Raw genomic sequence first — 15,034 nt, forward strand, 5'->3', positions numbered from 1 at the left:
TTACATTGTATTACTGTTCCTTAAACCCACTTTCTGACCTTGTGAAAAAATGAATACACAACTTGTTCAGTGTAGAATGGTTTGATTTAGTTGTTAGTAAAACTTTTTAAGTTACTCAAATGCTTTAGAAATTTTAAGGTAAAGGTATTTGTGATTTACAGTTCCATTGTGTGTTCCGCTCAAAGCGATGTAAGATGAAGCATTATTCCTCTTCTTAGATGTGTTTGAAGCCATCCTCATTTGCGGTGATAGCACATGTCAGGGAATGCTTAGAAGTACTTGAAATACTTGTTTTTGCTTAGGCAAAATTTAAGTGAGTGTTATGTTAAAAAAAAAATTCAACTGAGTAAATTTTAAACATCTTATTGGCTTTATTCAACAATTCGTGAATGGAACGCATGGGATCTAGCAGATGGAAAGAAGCTAGAACGGAGCTCCAAGGGGCTGAATCAAATGAGACTTTTATAGGCAGAAGGGAACAGGAACAAGAAAGTTCAACTAGGCAAAAAAAGTGGCGTGATTATTGCAAAATTACTTTCCTTTAGGGGATAGCAGGGTCTGTCAGGCTGATTACCTAACTAGGGCTGATCAGGTGACTCCCAGTTGGTTTAAGATTCCATTTCTGGGAGATGGAAACTCTAACACTGTCTTGGTGACATGAGGCTTAGTGTAAGGGACTCCATTTGGGGGCTATTGTCTTGTTTTTAATAGTTGGCTGTAGATTTTAGAGTTACACACAAGGTAAAAAGCTGAGTTGTTAAAGAGTTGCAGCTCCTCTTTCATAGTCTGGAATGTACCTCACCCTCATTCTTTGTAGTGAGATGCAAATGAGGAAGTAAGATACCCCAAATAACTGTTAGGCAACTATTTATGTTCTGCAGGTTTTTGTTTCTTAGTTTAACTCTGGGGATTTTTTTTTTTTTTTTTTTTTTTTTTTTTTTAGAGAACCTGTGTTTTCTGAGGTTTTGAATTTGCCTAGCAATTACTAGCGAAGATAGGAAAGATAATGAGCTGAATAATGGTTGGAATTTGACACGCAAATGATGGTTTTCATCACCTTTGCATGATTTTAAAGAGAACTAAGATTTCGCTTATTTTTTACTTTTTGTTTTCTTTTTTTTTTTCCCTCTTTGTAAGAACTGAGTACGTTATTGGACTCTTCTGAAATCCACAATATTCTGAAAAGCTTTCTTCTATTGAAACTTATACAGTTCCTCTCTCATTTTAGCTTTTGTTCCCCCACCTAAAGCATTTAGGTTTTGTAATGTGCACTCTTAAGTGTAAAAAGAAACTTACTTGGGATATTGTTTTTCTGCGATTAAGAAAGTAATTGTAGAATTTTGTCTTAGAGCTCTTTATGTCAATACTGTGAACATTTTGTAAGGCCTTAAAACTGAGTCTGTATACTTCATGAATTTTTATTCAGACACATCTATAAAGATGTTTCAAATTATTAGATAAGGACCAACCACTGGGGAGGGAAGACCAGTCTCTATAGGTCTTTGCTTGTCCAAGTAGGGAACACAGAAGACCTTTCTGCCCTCTAGACCATATTTCTGTCCTGGTAGATTTGGCCTCCTTTCCTTCTTAACCTGATTTTATGGCTGTTGTGATGAGAATGTTCAACAAGTAGAACCTGATACTTGGGAAAAGGGTCTTTACAGCCACTTGTGTGAGGTGAATAACTTTTTAACTATAAGTGATTGTTTTTAAATATATTTGCTGCTTTGATGGTGGATAACAAGATACTGCTCCTATAAAACAACTGCTTTGCTTTGCCTCATTTGGGGGCGAACACAGAAACAAAAATATTCACATCTCTTGATTTTTGTTTTGGCTGTTTTTAAATTGACACTTGAGAATAGCTGTTCTCTGAAGACCAGGAATCGTTTACTAGACTGATACTCATTTAGTATGACCCAGGTATATTTTTGTTAAATAATCATAATCCTAGAAGAATGACTATTGGAACAAAATCAGCTGAGTACAGTCTTTCTGTATAAAATTTTAAAAACAGTATTTAAAAATCATTGGGGATAATAGATAAAATTTTCTTATTTTTGTGGGATCTAGAGAGTTTCTAATTTTCTTTTGACCATTATTGATGCAGGCGCATCATTATTTTGTAGCCAGTTTGGCTTCTGAAAAGAAGGACTGTAACGAATAACTAATACAAAGTATAGCAACTGTCACCAATCCTTTTTGTGTGTGTGTGTGTGTCTTTTTAGGGCCGCACTTTTGGCACATTGAGGTTTCCAGGCTAGGTGGTGTAACCCCCAGCTTACACCACAGCCACAGCAACATAGGATCCTTAACCTACTGAGAGAGGGCAGGGATTGAACCCCAGTTGTCATAGATGCTAGTCAGGTTCTTTAATTGCTGAGCCACAATGGGAGCTTCTCCGAATCCTCTTTTAAAAGCAAAAGAGGGAGTTCCTGTCGTGGCGCAGTGGTTAAGGAATCCAACTAGGAACCATGAGGTTGCGGGTTAACGATCCAGCGTTGCCATGAGCTGTGGTGTAGGTTGCAGATGCGGCTCGGATCCCACATTGCTGTGGCTGTGGTGTAGGCCGGTGGCTACGGCTCCGATTCAACCCCTAGCCTGGGAACCTCCATATGCTGCGAGAGCGGCCCAAGAAATAGCAAAAAAAAAGCCAAAAATAAAAAAAATAAAAAAAAATAAAAGCAAAAGAGTTGATATTAAAAAATCCAAATTAGGGTACAAAGTAGACCTTTGTAATTTGTTGGGACACATTATAGCAACCGGGGAGGGAGTTTCTTAACAACTGGGATTAATGTTACCCTTTGTTTTTTATTCTGATAGAGATTTAAAAGGTATTTTCACCTTCAGATCCCATTTAGTGAAGGGAAATAGGACACACTGCTTTTGACTCTTTCTGAACGCACTGAGCACACGTGAAAACCTCGGATCTATTCCATCCCTCTCAATTTACATGACCATGAGGAAACTGAAACCTTGGGAGGTTAAATGACTTGCCCTGAGACAGTCAGCTAGTTAGTTCCTGCTTGAACTGGAGACCCTCTACTGGTCACCACAAAGGCCTTGTTTTCTGCTGCCTGTTGAATACACAGTCCTCTCCTGATAAATTTCAGCAGCTGCTGGTGTTGTGGGCACTACACTCCTTGATTTCAGGTAATTCACCATCCCCACGCCTCTTTTTTCAGTGGAGCTACATGGAGTGAAGTCCACCACGACAGAAACCCAGGTGGAAACCCTCCAGGGAGATCGGTGGGGTCTCCATCCACCAGGGAAAAGGCAAAGGAGTGAAAGAAAGATGTCTTACAAGGGGGTGAAATACTGTTTCTAAACATGACAGTGTACAGTGACTCCTGAAGTTGTGGGCAGATATTGTAGCTGTTATTTCTTGAGGCCAGAGAAAATATCCTTAGGAAAAGAGGAAAAAGCAGTACAAAGACAATTTTTTAAGTAGATCATCGGTTTGCAAAATGTCTGCTTTTTATTGAGAAAAACAGTATTTTGTTTTATTATGGGAGTGGTATTTTGTTATCCAGTATACTTTGCTTTGTATGAGAAAAGGAACATTTGACTTTTTCTTTCCCAGACTAAAGTATGAAAGAACGTTTAAGGGTGACCAAAAATTGAAGGGTGCACCTCGAACTTACGGAATGCTTGCTCTAGAAAACATACACTGTGGGTACGATAAAGGATCTTTTGGATTTAGGCATGAAACGTTCGTAAAATTCTAAGGCACTGTGGCTAATTGGAACAGTCTTGAAGGTCATATATCAGAAGCTTTTTAAAATACCTAATTGTTTACCTAAGAACCTGTAAGGAATTCCAAAAGGGTTTAATTATTTGAAGTTGTTAGCTTCTGTGTGTTTTTGTAATTTAAGAACTGTCTTTACAGCCTTTGATTATGTTTCTAAAAATGTTTTACGCTCTTATGGCCCTGATGCCTTAACTGTCTTATAAGTTTTAATGCACAGCACCTAAAACTATTTGATACTGTTTTCCCTGCTCTTTTTTTTTTTTTTCTTGGTTGTTATGAGTCTGCTTCTTAACCAAGAAGATTACCTATTGTTACACCGTCTGCCCTCTCCCAGGGCGCATAGGCAACTGCTCAAATGAGGTTATAATTCTTGTTTGCCCCTGGGCAGTTGCCAGCAGGGAATAAAGCATTATGGGAAGTAGTTTCTTTACCTTCCACAACAGGTGTCTTTGTCAGTGCACCTGATTCAGATATCACTGTGGAAGCACTGAGTCATTGGAGCAAAGGAAAATATGAAAGCCAGAGGAATTGCTTTCACAGCTAGAGAATGGTGCTGCAAGATAAATCGGAGATCTTCTGGTGCTAGTGAATGCACGAAGAGGTTCACAGTATCTTTAAAGTACCTCTGAAGAGATTAAAAGGAATTTAAAAGGTATGAACTGCCTTGACACCTTATAATACCTTTTTCTTGATTATCATTTAATTTTTACCTGGTTAGTCAGCATTAAGAGGAATGTGCTATAAAAGAATTTTTAAGAAAAATAATGCTTAAGAGGCAAAACTGCATTATAAGGGGGAAAAAATAGGTGCAAATGCTCTGTCAGGTCCAGCAAGGGTCAAACACAGTTTGAAGCTGTTTTAATCTTGAGGATTTATTTAAAGTATTGCATTTTCTGTTTAAATAAGCTTATTAGACTTACTTATGTTTCCTAGCAATAAGGTGTTTTCCCTCTTTCCTCTGTGTGTGTGTGTGTGTGTGTGTGTGTGTGTGTAATCCAGAATGCTTATAGCAGTTGCAAAACTCTGCTAATCACATTGAAATTGAACAAGGTACTATTTAAGTAATCATGTTTGTATACGTGAAAATACCTTAGAAAAACAAGGCAAAATAGACACTATAAATTTCATTCTAAGTTTTATTTGTTTTCTGAGCAGCAAACAAACTTAAACAACATAATACTGCAGTTGGTAATTAGCACTAAAAATTCCAAACAGTGTCTGTACTTGGCTGTAGACAGACATTGCCAACTTGATTTCTAATTCCAAAAAATGCTATTTCTCTTAGTACTGCAGTGTCGTAATCTGTAAAAAGCTGAGGAGATAATAGCTTAATTAGAAATACTGGAAAAACAGCTTTTGGAGGAGCTTTATCTGTCCTCCCCTTTTTTATTTGTTTAATACTTTTTCCATGGAATTAGCATACATTATATTTCCTGGTGATTTGTGATAATAATTACGGTCAGCTTTCACATTTTTCATCAGGGCACGCTGAGGTTCACTTACGGTTTCCAGCTGTACTGGAAAAAAAAAAAGCTTCTGCTAGCTAAGAGTTCATTACTATCTGCTAATTTGGGTCATTAAAAGAAAACTTAAGTTTAAAAATAGATACGAAGAGAACTTTTATCTTTGGGAGAAAAATCATCAGTTTAGAAATGAGAACCCTGTGTTGCTTTCAGAATATCAACAGAAAACTAAGTTCTCAAAATGAAGAAGTCTGTTTAAAAATATTTGATTTTTTTTTTTTTTAAGTGGGAGAAGAGGAAATGGTTATTAACCGATATTGCAGTCCCTGTTTCATTTTTATATTTTGGTATTTTTTTTTTTTTAACAGAAATACTCAGAGAGAAAAAAAGAATCTTTTTTTTTTTTTTCATACTTCAGGAGATAATTTTTAACTGCACCAAGAATTCTATAAAGTCTGAAAAACTAAAGGTTGCCATCTATTTCTATGAATGTGAAAAAATAAGCCCTAAGAAAATCTACTTCTCCTCCAAGAAGAAAAGCTTTGATATAACTAAATACTGAAGTAAGAAGATAAACTTTAAAATGTTTTAATTATCAAGAACACAACATAAATCAATTTTTGTGGTTTGTTTTTGGTTTTTTTTGTTGTTGTTGTTGTTTTGCTATAGGTTATTTCCAGTTAGGAGACTTTTATTTCTCATTTTGAAGTTTAAAGAAGATTTCCAAAAACTGAATTTTCCAGCTGCTGTGTTAAGAATGTAGTAGGTGTTTATAGTGTATACTTGCTCCGTAGATAAGAGACCTCTCTCAGTTTTCTACTCGGGGTGAATTGCTAGACAAGCCTCTGATAGCAGCTGCTTTTTTTTTTTTTTTTTCCTATCTGGATTTTTGACACTCCACCCCCAACAACTCAGGTGGGTGTGTGCCGTGACACCGAGCGCAATAGGATTTTTCCTTGGATAGTCTGGTCTGGAGCTGGGCAGCAGCTGCTGCTGTGGAAAGGCCAGCTGGCAAGATGATGGAAGAAATCTCCATTATGGTGGCCTATGACGCCCATGTTTTCAGCCAGCTGCATGATGAAGATCTCCTCACTAGTCTGGTGGCCATCAGCAAGCCCAGGTCGATGGTAGGTGGGGCCTTGCACACTACTCTGGGCTGTTTTTTCCTTTCTAGTATGCTAGTTCTACTCTTGTAGCAATTGCAGCATAACTTCCTGAGAATTAAAATAGAAGTATTGCTGTTGGCATTGTTACAGGCTACAACAAGGTCTGCAGGTTTTCAAGGATTTATTTACATAACCAAATACTATTAAACCTTAGTAGTACATTTAAAGTGTCCTAGGAGTCAAACTGAGGTGAATGCTTTCTCATGTAGTGAAGTTGAGAAGCTATGTATGGTGTCAAACATCACTTTGTCCCACGTATTTGCCTTGTATGTGTGCATGGGATTATTAGGTGAGAGTAACCTGCATTTACACACATGGAGTTCAGCCTTTTTGAAGTGGAATATTTTTACCAGTAGGCCATAACATAGACATTCAGAATTGAACTCTCTGAAAATCAAATACCTTCCAGAGTCTTTGTATTATTACTAAGAACTATTATGAGTATAATTTGAGTTTGGATTTAAATTTGTTATTTAAAAAAAAAAAAACACGTTCTCCAAGGGTTTTAGTTTTCATGTCCTGGCATAATAGAAAAACGAAGTCCTTGCAAATCTCTGTTGTTTCTTCTCTGTAGATATCATCCTTATAAAGGCTATTGATCCATACCTTTAAAACACTTCCCCAAGTATTGTTGTAGTAAACTCTTGTTCATCATATTCGCTAACCACTAGGACTCACCACCAGCAACAGAATGAACAAGTATATCATAACAATTATCTTAGTAGTAGTATGAAACCCAAATTATTTTAAGGCATAGGAACCTTAAACATAATATGGCGCTTTCTTCAAACAATATATTACAGTGGAGGAAAAAAAAAAAGAGGAAACTCATAAATTGATTTTAAAAAGACTGAGAGTTACATCAGCCAGCTGCAGTATACTGACTTTGTTTAGATGCTGATTTGAACAAACCATTAAAAATGTCTATGAGATAATTGGGGGAAATTTGACCACTAATTAGGTATTTAGTGATATTAAGAGAATTATTCCATTTTGCGTGCGTGCGTGGGTGGGTGTGTGCAGTAATATTAGGATTACGTTTAAAATGATGATTTAGAGAAATATATAGAGATAGTGAAGGATGAAATGTCTGCAAAGATTCAAAATGATCCAGTAGAGGGGTTGGTGATGCGGGTGAAACCAGATGAAGGTGTATTGATAATTGTTGAAACAGGAGATGAGTACATAGGGATACATTACACTCTCTCTACTTTCGTAAAAGTTTTATAGATGCAGTTTAAAAGAATCAGCTGGACAAAAAAAAAGAAAGCAAACAAGCAAAACAAAAACAAAACTATACTATACTTCAATACGTGTTCATTAATACAGAAACATCTAGCCTATTGCATTCTTTTCCTACTTAACGTACGTGATTTCTAGTTTGGGTTTTTTTTTAATTAAAATATAGTTGATTTATAATGTGTGCCAATTTCTGCTGTACAACATAGTGACCCAGTCATCATACATATACATACATTTTTTTTTTTCTCATGCTATCTCCCATCATGGTCCATCTCAAGAGATTAGATATAGTTCCCTGTGCTATACACAGGGACCTCATTGCTTATCCATTCTAAGTGTGATAGTTTGCATCTACTAACCTCAAACTCCCCGTCCATCCCACCCCCTCCCTCTGTTTTTATAATTACATGCATTATATGGAGATTATTGCCAGTCCTTAATTAACCGTAAATGTATATACAAGTCAACATAGGTTAGTTCACAGTTGTGGATAACCTTTAAGCTTCATTTCAGCCATTAGTTTTATAATCTTCCATTTCTTTCTGATGGTCCTGTCAAGATCCTCTTAAGTGGTCTCAGTGGGGTCTTAAAAAACTTGCAGGAGTTATCCAGGCCAAAGGGGAAAAGAAAATAAAACAGGGAGATGGAAGTCGGCACAGCGCAGAGGACAGAGGAGACTGAAGAGGAAGGCAGTGACCAAGACTTAGGGAGCATCCTATGCTCAATAAGTCTAGGACATTGTAGGGTGTGCGTGTGTGGACTCACACACATACAGGAGACAGGAAGAGAGAGAAAATGAACGAGTGAATTCATACTAATGTGCTTACCAGGAAACATTCTTCCGTTTATAGGTTGTATGAATATTCTACATATTGAGATATATGTCGATATTTTGCGTTGATGCAACTTTAGCTCCCCCCCAAAGGGGATTTAGCCCTGGAGGTTTTTTGTTTGTTTGTTTTTTGTTTTTTTCTTTTTAGGGCCACACTCGAGGCATATAGAGGTTCCCAGGCTAGAGGTCTAATCGGAGCTATAGCTGCTGCCTATGCCAGAACCCCAGCAACACAAGATCTGAGCCGCATCTGTGACCTACACCACAGCTCAAGGCAATGCCGGATCCTTAACCCACTAAGCCAGGCCAGGGATCAAACCCGCAACCTCATGGTTCCTAGTTGGATTCGTTTCCGCTGGGCCACAACAGGAACTCCACTTAGTTTTCTTAATTAGATTTGAAACTTGAGAGAGTTTATTTACTAGTGTCATCTTTTGGAGGTGATATGGTTTCAGTTCATCTAGGAAACTTAAACTAAAATTGGGTTAAGATGAAATATTTATCATTTGCTTTTGATTCCATATTGAATTTGTTGCTTTGTGTGAGATGAACCCTTTAAATTATATGAAAGAGATAAATTCTCAGATTTTCTACAATATAAAATAAATTGCTTCGCAATATGATTTATTACTGCACTGTGAAGCAAATTACATTCTTGCTAACATATAAAATCTCCTGGGTTTAGGTGGACTATTACAAGGGTATTTAGAAGCTTTCTTAGTACAGGATTAATTAAATATCTTTCTGTAATTGGACTTTGTTTCGTAATGGGAAGTATATTGATTTTACCATTTGAATGGCAAAAATCCCATTATGTACAATGGTTTTCATGTGGACTCAGGATCTTTTCTTGTTCATAAGTAGCCCTATGGCTTTCTGATATTTTTGATGGAGACTCATAGTAAAAAACATATCACAAGATGTTGTACACATACAAGACTAAAAGAAATTTGAGTGATACTGTTGCTACATGTGATATATTCAATTTTTTCTTTTGCTGCATTATATTTAATTGTTTCAGGGTTAGTTATGAGCCACCATTGATTTCAGAAATCACACATTCTCAATCCACACTTGAAAAATATTACTACAGCTTATTGATCCTTTAAAAATGAGTGATAATGCAGGAAAATCACAGATCCCTTTATGTAGGTCCTTTTGACACATGACAGATAAGAAAAAAACATAATGAAGCCAGGCGTAACTTTTCTTATCTTTCACATCACACACACGCAATAAGATTACGCAGATCAACATTGTATTTGCTAAGATAACCCAAACAAAAGCCTAAGTCACGAACAGAACTTCAGAACGTTTTAATTACTGTGTGAATAAGTTGGTATGTAAGGTGAAAATCCAGTCTAATCAAAATGACTCAGGAACATTGAGAAATCTGTCTCACTGGACATAGTATTCTTGCCTTTCCTTAAATCAACAGACTGCATTTTCTTTAGTTGTTCGCTGGCTGAAATTAACTCTCTTGCACTTTGAGACAAAATTAGACCCCTCTCCCCATGTTTCCTTTAATGAATTTATCTTTAATTCAGCTTGAGATGCTTACACAAGGCCTAACAACTGAAGGAGGGGTCTCTGGCATTTCCCTTAGTCGGGGCCTTCTGTCTTCTAGTGGAATGGCCAGCGTTCCTCTCTACCACTTCCACCAATTCTAGTTATTTTTATGCCTGATTAGTATAAAGAAAAGGAAGAGATCACACCTGTTACATTTATTATGCATTCCGAAAGGAAGCTTTGAATATGTATTTAAAGTCAAAATGTATGCTTTAGTGTTTAAACGGTGAATAAGCCTAATAACCAATGCATACTCTGTCAAGCTTGAATATTTCAGGTTAAATGTTAATTTATATTCTGCCGAATTATTTCAACTTTTTAATCTATAAATTGGTTATGAAGGGAACATTACTTTCTAATATACATTGGTTAGTAGAGGCCAGTATGTAATCATACAGTTTTGGTTTGCAACCATGTGCAGGTATAAATAAAAAGACCTCACAGTAAAGTAAAAGAGAGAAGCAAAATAAATATTTAGGGGATGATATTTACTGTTGGTGGGTAGAACGAAGTGGAGAAAAATTACCACTATTTGAACAGTGTGGAGGCGGACTTCTGGATGGGGTGAAAGTAGTTGATTGAGGGTTTGAAGGCTGATCAGGTGCTTTGAAGCCAGTAGAAAGTCATAGCACCTTTCTGAGCAGGGTAAACAGCTTGTGCAAAGGCCAAGAGGTGAACTATTTCAGAAACATTAAAGATATACAGTCCTCAGTTCAAATTTTACATCTGCTACTTACTGATAAATTTCCTAGTTTCTCAGCTTTCATTTCCTCATCTGAAAAATGAGGGAAACGGTAGCATTTCATCACTACATTACTTCAAGGATTAAATGAGAACACTTGTATTTAGCACCATGAAAGCACTTACTAATTGTCCTCCCAGTAACTGGAGAAGCCTAAAGGAAGGACTGGGGCCAGTAGATAAGTTATCATAGGGATGTGGAAGAAGGTGGAGGGTGGACAAAATGCAGTAGTTTGGTCACCCTGGCAAATTGCTTTGCTTGATTAGGGAATCACTATCAGGGTATCAGTCCTACAGGAAACTTGAAGCCTTCTGCCAGGAAGATGGTGCAGAGGGTCTTAGGTTTGTGCCTCAGGATGGCGGGAGGACAATGTAGAATTAATGGGGGGGTTTATATGAGGCAAGCCATTTGCTGAGTAGATTTGTCGATTACTGCAGAAATAATCTGGCAGAAATGGACTGACGGTCCACCCTGCTCATGAAAAAAATTTTAAAGGGCATTACAAAAATGCAGGAAAAGAATTGTCAGGAGTATGGACTTCAGCATTTGACAGCAGTATTATAAATAAAGAAAGTAGTTCACACATGTTGGTTAGTTCTTATAGTGGATAGGTTCAGTAATATTACTTAGGCAGAAGCAGTAACTGAGCTATACAAGAAGAATAAGTTGAAAATTACTGTAAGCTTTCCACCTTATAAAATTGGGAAGACCATTGTTTTGTCAACTTGAATGGGAAAGATGGATATCAAGAATGTAATGGGAGTTCCTGTTGTGGCTTGATGGGTTAAGAACTTGATGCTGTCTCTCTGATAATGTGGGTTCCATCCCTGGCTGCAATGGGTTAGAGAACTGGCGTTGCCACAAGCTGTGGTGTAGGTTGCAGATGCTGCTCAGATCTGGTGTTGCTGTGGCTGTGGCATAGGTCGACAGCTGCAGCTCTGATTAGAGCCCTAGCCTGGGAACTTCCATATGCTGCAGATGAGGCCATTAAAAAAAGAAGAAGAATGTAATGGAGAAAAGTTTGCTCATTTTGGCTTTATCACGTTCCATCTCTAGAAGTTCCAGGGCATGGCATCACTGTAAGAGACTTGGTTGTTCAGTGGTTAGAAGGTTAGAACACTGTCCATTAACAAAGGCTTTTACGCAGACTAATACATGCTTATACTCTATTAGCACTTGGTATATGTTCTTAAGCGACAGATACCAAAATAGCAGCGCTATGCCAATAGAGGAAGGGAGCTCATCAGGGAGCTACAGTTTGTCTGTTGTGTAACTAGGGGATGAGGGTAAGCATTAAGAAATTACTTCTTCTTTACTGGGTTAGCACGTAGATTTCATCCAGCATGCCAAATTAAAAAAAAAAAAATCATAGCAATCCATTTTGCCATAGATGGAGAAAATGAATCAGTAGTTATTTCTAACTTTTCATTGTATATGCAGAAAAAATATTGATTAGAATAAAACATTGTAACACCAATTAAGAGTCATCCATATCTGTATTTTTTTAATGTTACTATCTGACCATTTTATTTTATTTATTTTTTTTTATTTTATTTTTTGTCTTTTTTTTTGCTACTTCTTTGGGCCACTCCCGCGGCATATGGAGGTACCCAGGCTAGGGGTTGAATCGGAGCTGTAGCCACTGGCCTACGCCAGAGCCACAGCAATGTGGGATCAGAGCCGCGTCTGCAACCCACACCACAGCTCACGGCAACGCCGGATCGTCAACCCACTGAGCAAGGGCAGGGACCGAACCCGCAAGCTCATGGTTCCTAGTCGGATTCGTTAACCACTGCGCCACGACGGGAACTCCTATCTGACCATTTTAAATTCTCGTTGTTATACAGTAAACATATTATGCTACTATTTCATCAACTTTGGTTTCGCACAAGGAGCCAAATCATCCCTCTTTGGTTTATCAGTTTTGATATGTATTACAGTTCTCACGGTTGCAAGCAATAAAATCTTGAGCTATCTTAAACATGAAAGAGAATTTATTGTGTGGACACCAGGGTGTGTTCCTTTAAACACAACGGCAGAAGTTCAGCAGAACCAGTACTGAACTGGGGTTCAGTTGATGCTGGCAAACAGTCTCCCTGTCTATTGCCCTCTAATTCACTTCTCTCTTTGCATCTGCTTTATCTTCCCCAAGGTCTCTGCTTCTTTGTTCCCACGTCAGATTCTGGCTGCCATACAGTATTCAGATTTATAGTCGTCTTGGGGGCCAGATTATAATGGAGGCCTTTGGAAGTGGGAAGGAGTTCAGGTTTTATTCCTTATATGATGTTCTTGTATTCATTTCTAATGAGTCAGATTTTAGGCTTGGTTAACAGAAATTTTAAATGATGATTAAATTATTAGAAAAGTGAGTATTACATTAAAAACTCACCACAATATTCAATATGAAATCAAATTATAGCCTTCAGATTCAGTGCAAGGACTACAAGCTGGCTTATGAACAGGATTTGCTGACTTGGCTGGGGACCCAGATCTAGTTAGATCTCTTGTTCTGTACCTCTCATCCTTCTTTTTTTTTTTTTTTTTTGTCTTTTCTAGGGCCGCTTCAGCGGCATATGGAGGTTCCCAAGCTAGGGGTCGAATCGGAGCTGTAGCTGCTGGCCTATGCCAGAGCCACAGCAGTGCAGGATCCAAGCCGCATCTGCAACCTACACCACAGCTCGTGGCAATGCCAGATCCTTAACCCACTGAGCGAGGCCAGGGATCGAACCCGAAACCTCATGGTTCCTAGTCGGATTCATTAACCACTGAGCCACGACGGGAACTCCCCTCTCATCCTTCTGAGATTAGCAGGCTATCTTCTGAGATTAGCAGTGTCCTCTTTTTGTGACAGTTTGGAAGTTCCCAGAGTGGTCCCTGGAAACATTTGATGGCCCTTAAAGGCCTAGGCAGGGAGTTCCTGCTGTGGCTCAGCAGTTAATGAACCCGACTAGGATCCGTGAGGACGCAGGTTTGAGGACGCAGGTTCGATCCCTGACCTTGTTCAGTGGGTTAAGGATCTGGTGTTGCCGTGAGCTGTGATGTAGGTCGGAGATGCAGCTTGGATCCAGCATTGCTTTGGCTGTGGTGTAGGCCAGCAGGTGTAGCTCTGATTCAACCCCTAACCTGGGAACCTCCATGTGCTGCGGGTGAGGCCCTAAAAAAAAAAAAAAAAAAAGATAAAAAAAAAATGCCTAGGCTTAGAGTGAGCACTCTTTAATTTTTGTCCACACTCCATTGGCCAAAGCAAGTCAAAAGGCCACTTCCAGCACAGTGGAGCTGGAAAGTATACCCTACCCTAGAGGTTGGGGTGGGGGGGAATTTAATATTTTCTGAACCATTGTCTAAGCTATCTCTGCACAGATTTATCAGCAAATGACTTATCCTCATTGAAAATACAGTAAAACTTGATTCAAATTCAAATTTAGCAAACTCTATTACTTTTTCATTTTTCTTGGAACTTTGAAGTGAATTGGCACTCTTCTTTCCCATCCTTCCCAAACACACTTAAAAACGGAAGTCTTTTCTCCAGTGAAATTCCATGGTGTGCCAACATTGTTATTCCAACCTGATCCGTCCTTATATATAGCGCAGGGATTTTTAGCAATTTTGTGATCATGGTCTCCTTTGACAGTTCAGGTCTGTGGACCCCTTGGCAGAAAACTTTTTAAATACATTAAATACGTAACATTAAAAGGAAACAAATTATATTGAAATACACCTCTTAAAATAGTGAAAAATAAGGTTTTCAGACATTGATTTTATAATTGACATATTAGTGCCAGGTATATTACATAATAGCTCAATATATGTATGTATTGTAAAATGATCACAGTCAGTCTAATTAACATCCATCATCGTACATAGTTACAGATTTCTTTGTGATGAAAAAAAATTTTTTTAATTTAGTTTACTTTTATTTTTTTTTATTTGTGATGAAAAATTTTAAGATCTACTCTCTTAGCAACTTCAAAATATAGTAGATTATTATTTTCCGTTTATAGAGAAAATCAAAGTATCACTGATTTACAATGATGTGTTAGTATCAGTTATAGAGCAAAATGATTCAGTTATACACACACACACACATATATATTCTTTTACCTTTTTCTATGTCAGTACATCAAGGATTCCTTATTCATTTGACAACTGCGTAGTATTTCATTGTATAGATTTTTGTAATATATTTAGCCAACTCTAATATATGCATATGTAGTTGTTCCTGATATTTTGCTGCTGTAAATAATCTTTTTACATCACCATTTCCCAGAA

The 15,034-nt window shown here is 37.7% G+C and overlaps 1 protein-coding gene across 3 annotated transcripts in view; it reads left to right on the top strand.

The window, feature by feature from the left end:
• Nucleotides 1–15,034, top strand: part of RABGAP1L (RAB GTPase activating protein 1 like) — a 657,995-nt gene that overhangs the window by 557,895 nt on the left and 85,066 nt on the right.

This window comes from Sus scrofa, chromosome 9 (assembly GCF_054392235.1).
Source record: "Sus scrofa isolate SSC_HxYL_T2T_F1_AM1 chromosome 9, Sscrofa_HxYL_maternal_Yorkshire_Landrace_v2.0, whole genome shotgun sequence".
NCBI classification, from domain to species: Eukaryota; Metazoa; Chordata; class Mammalia; order Artiodactyla; family Suidae; genus Sus; species Sus scrofa.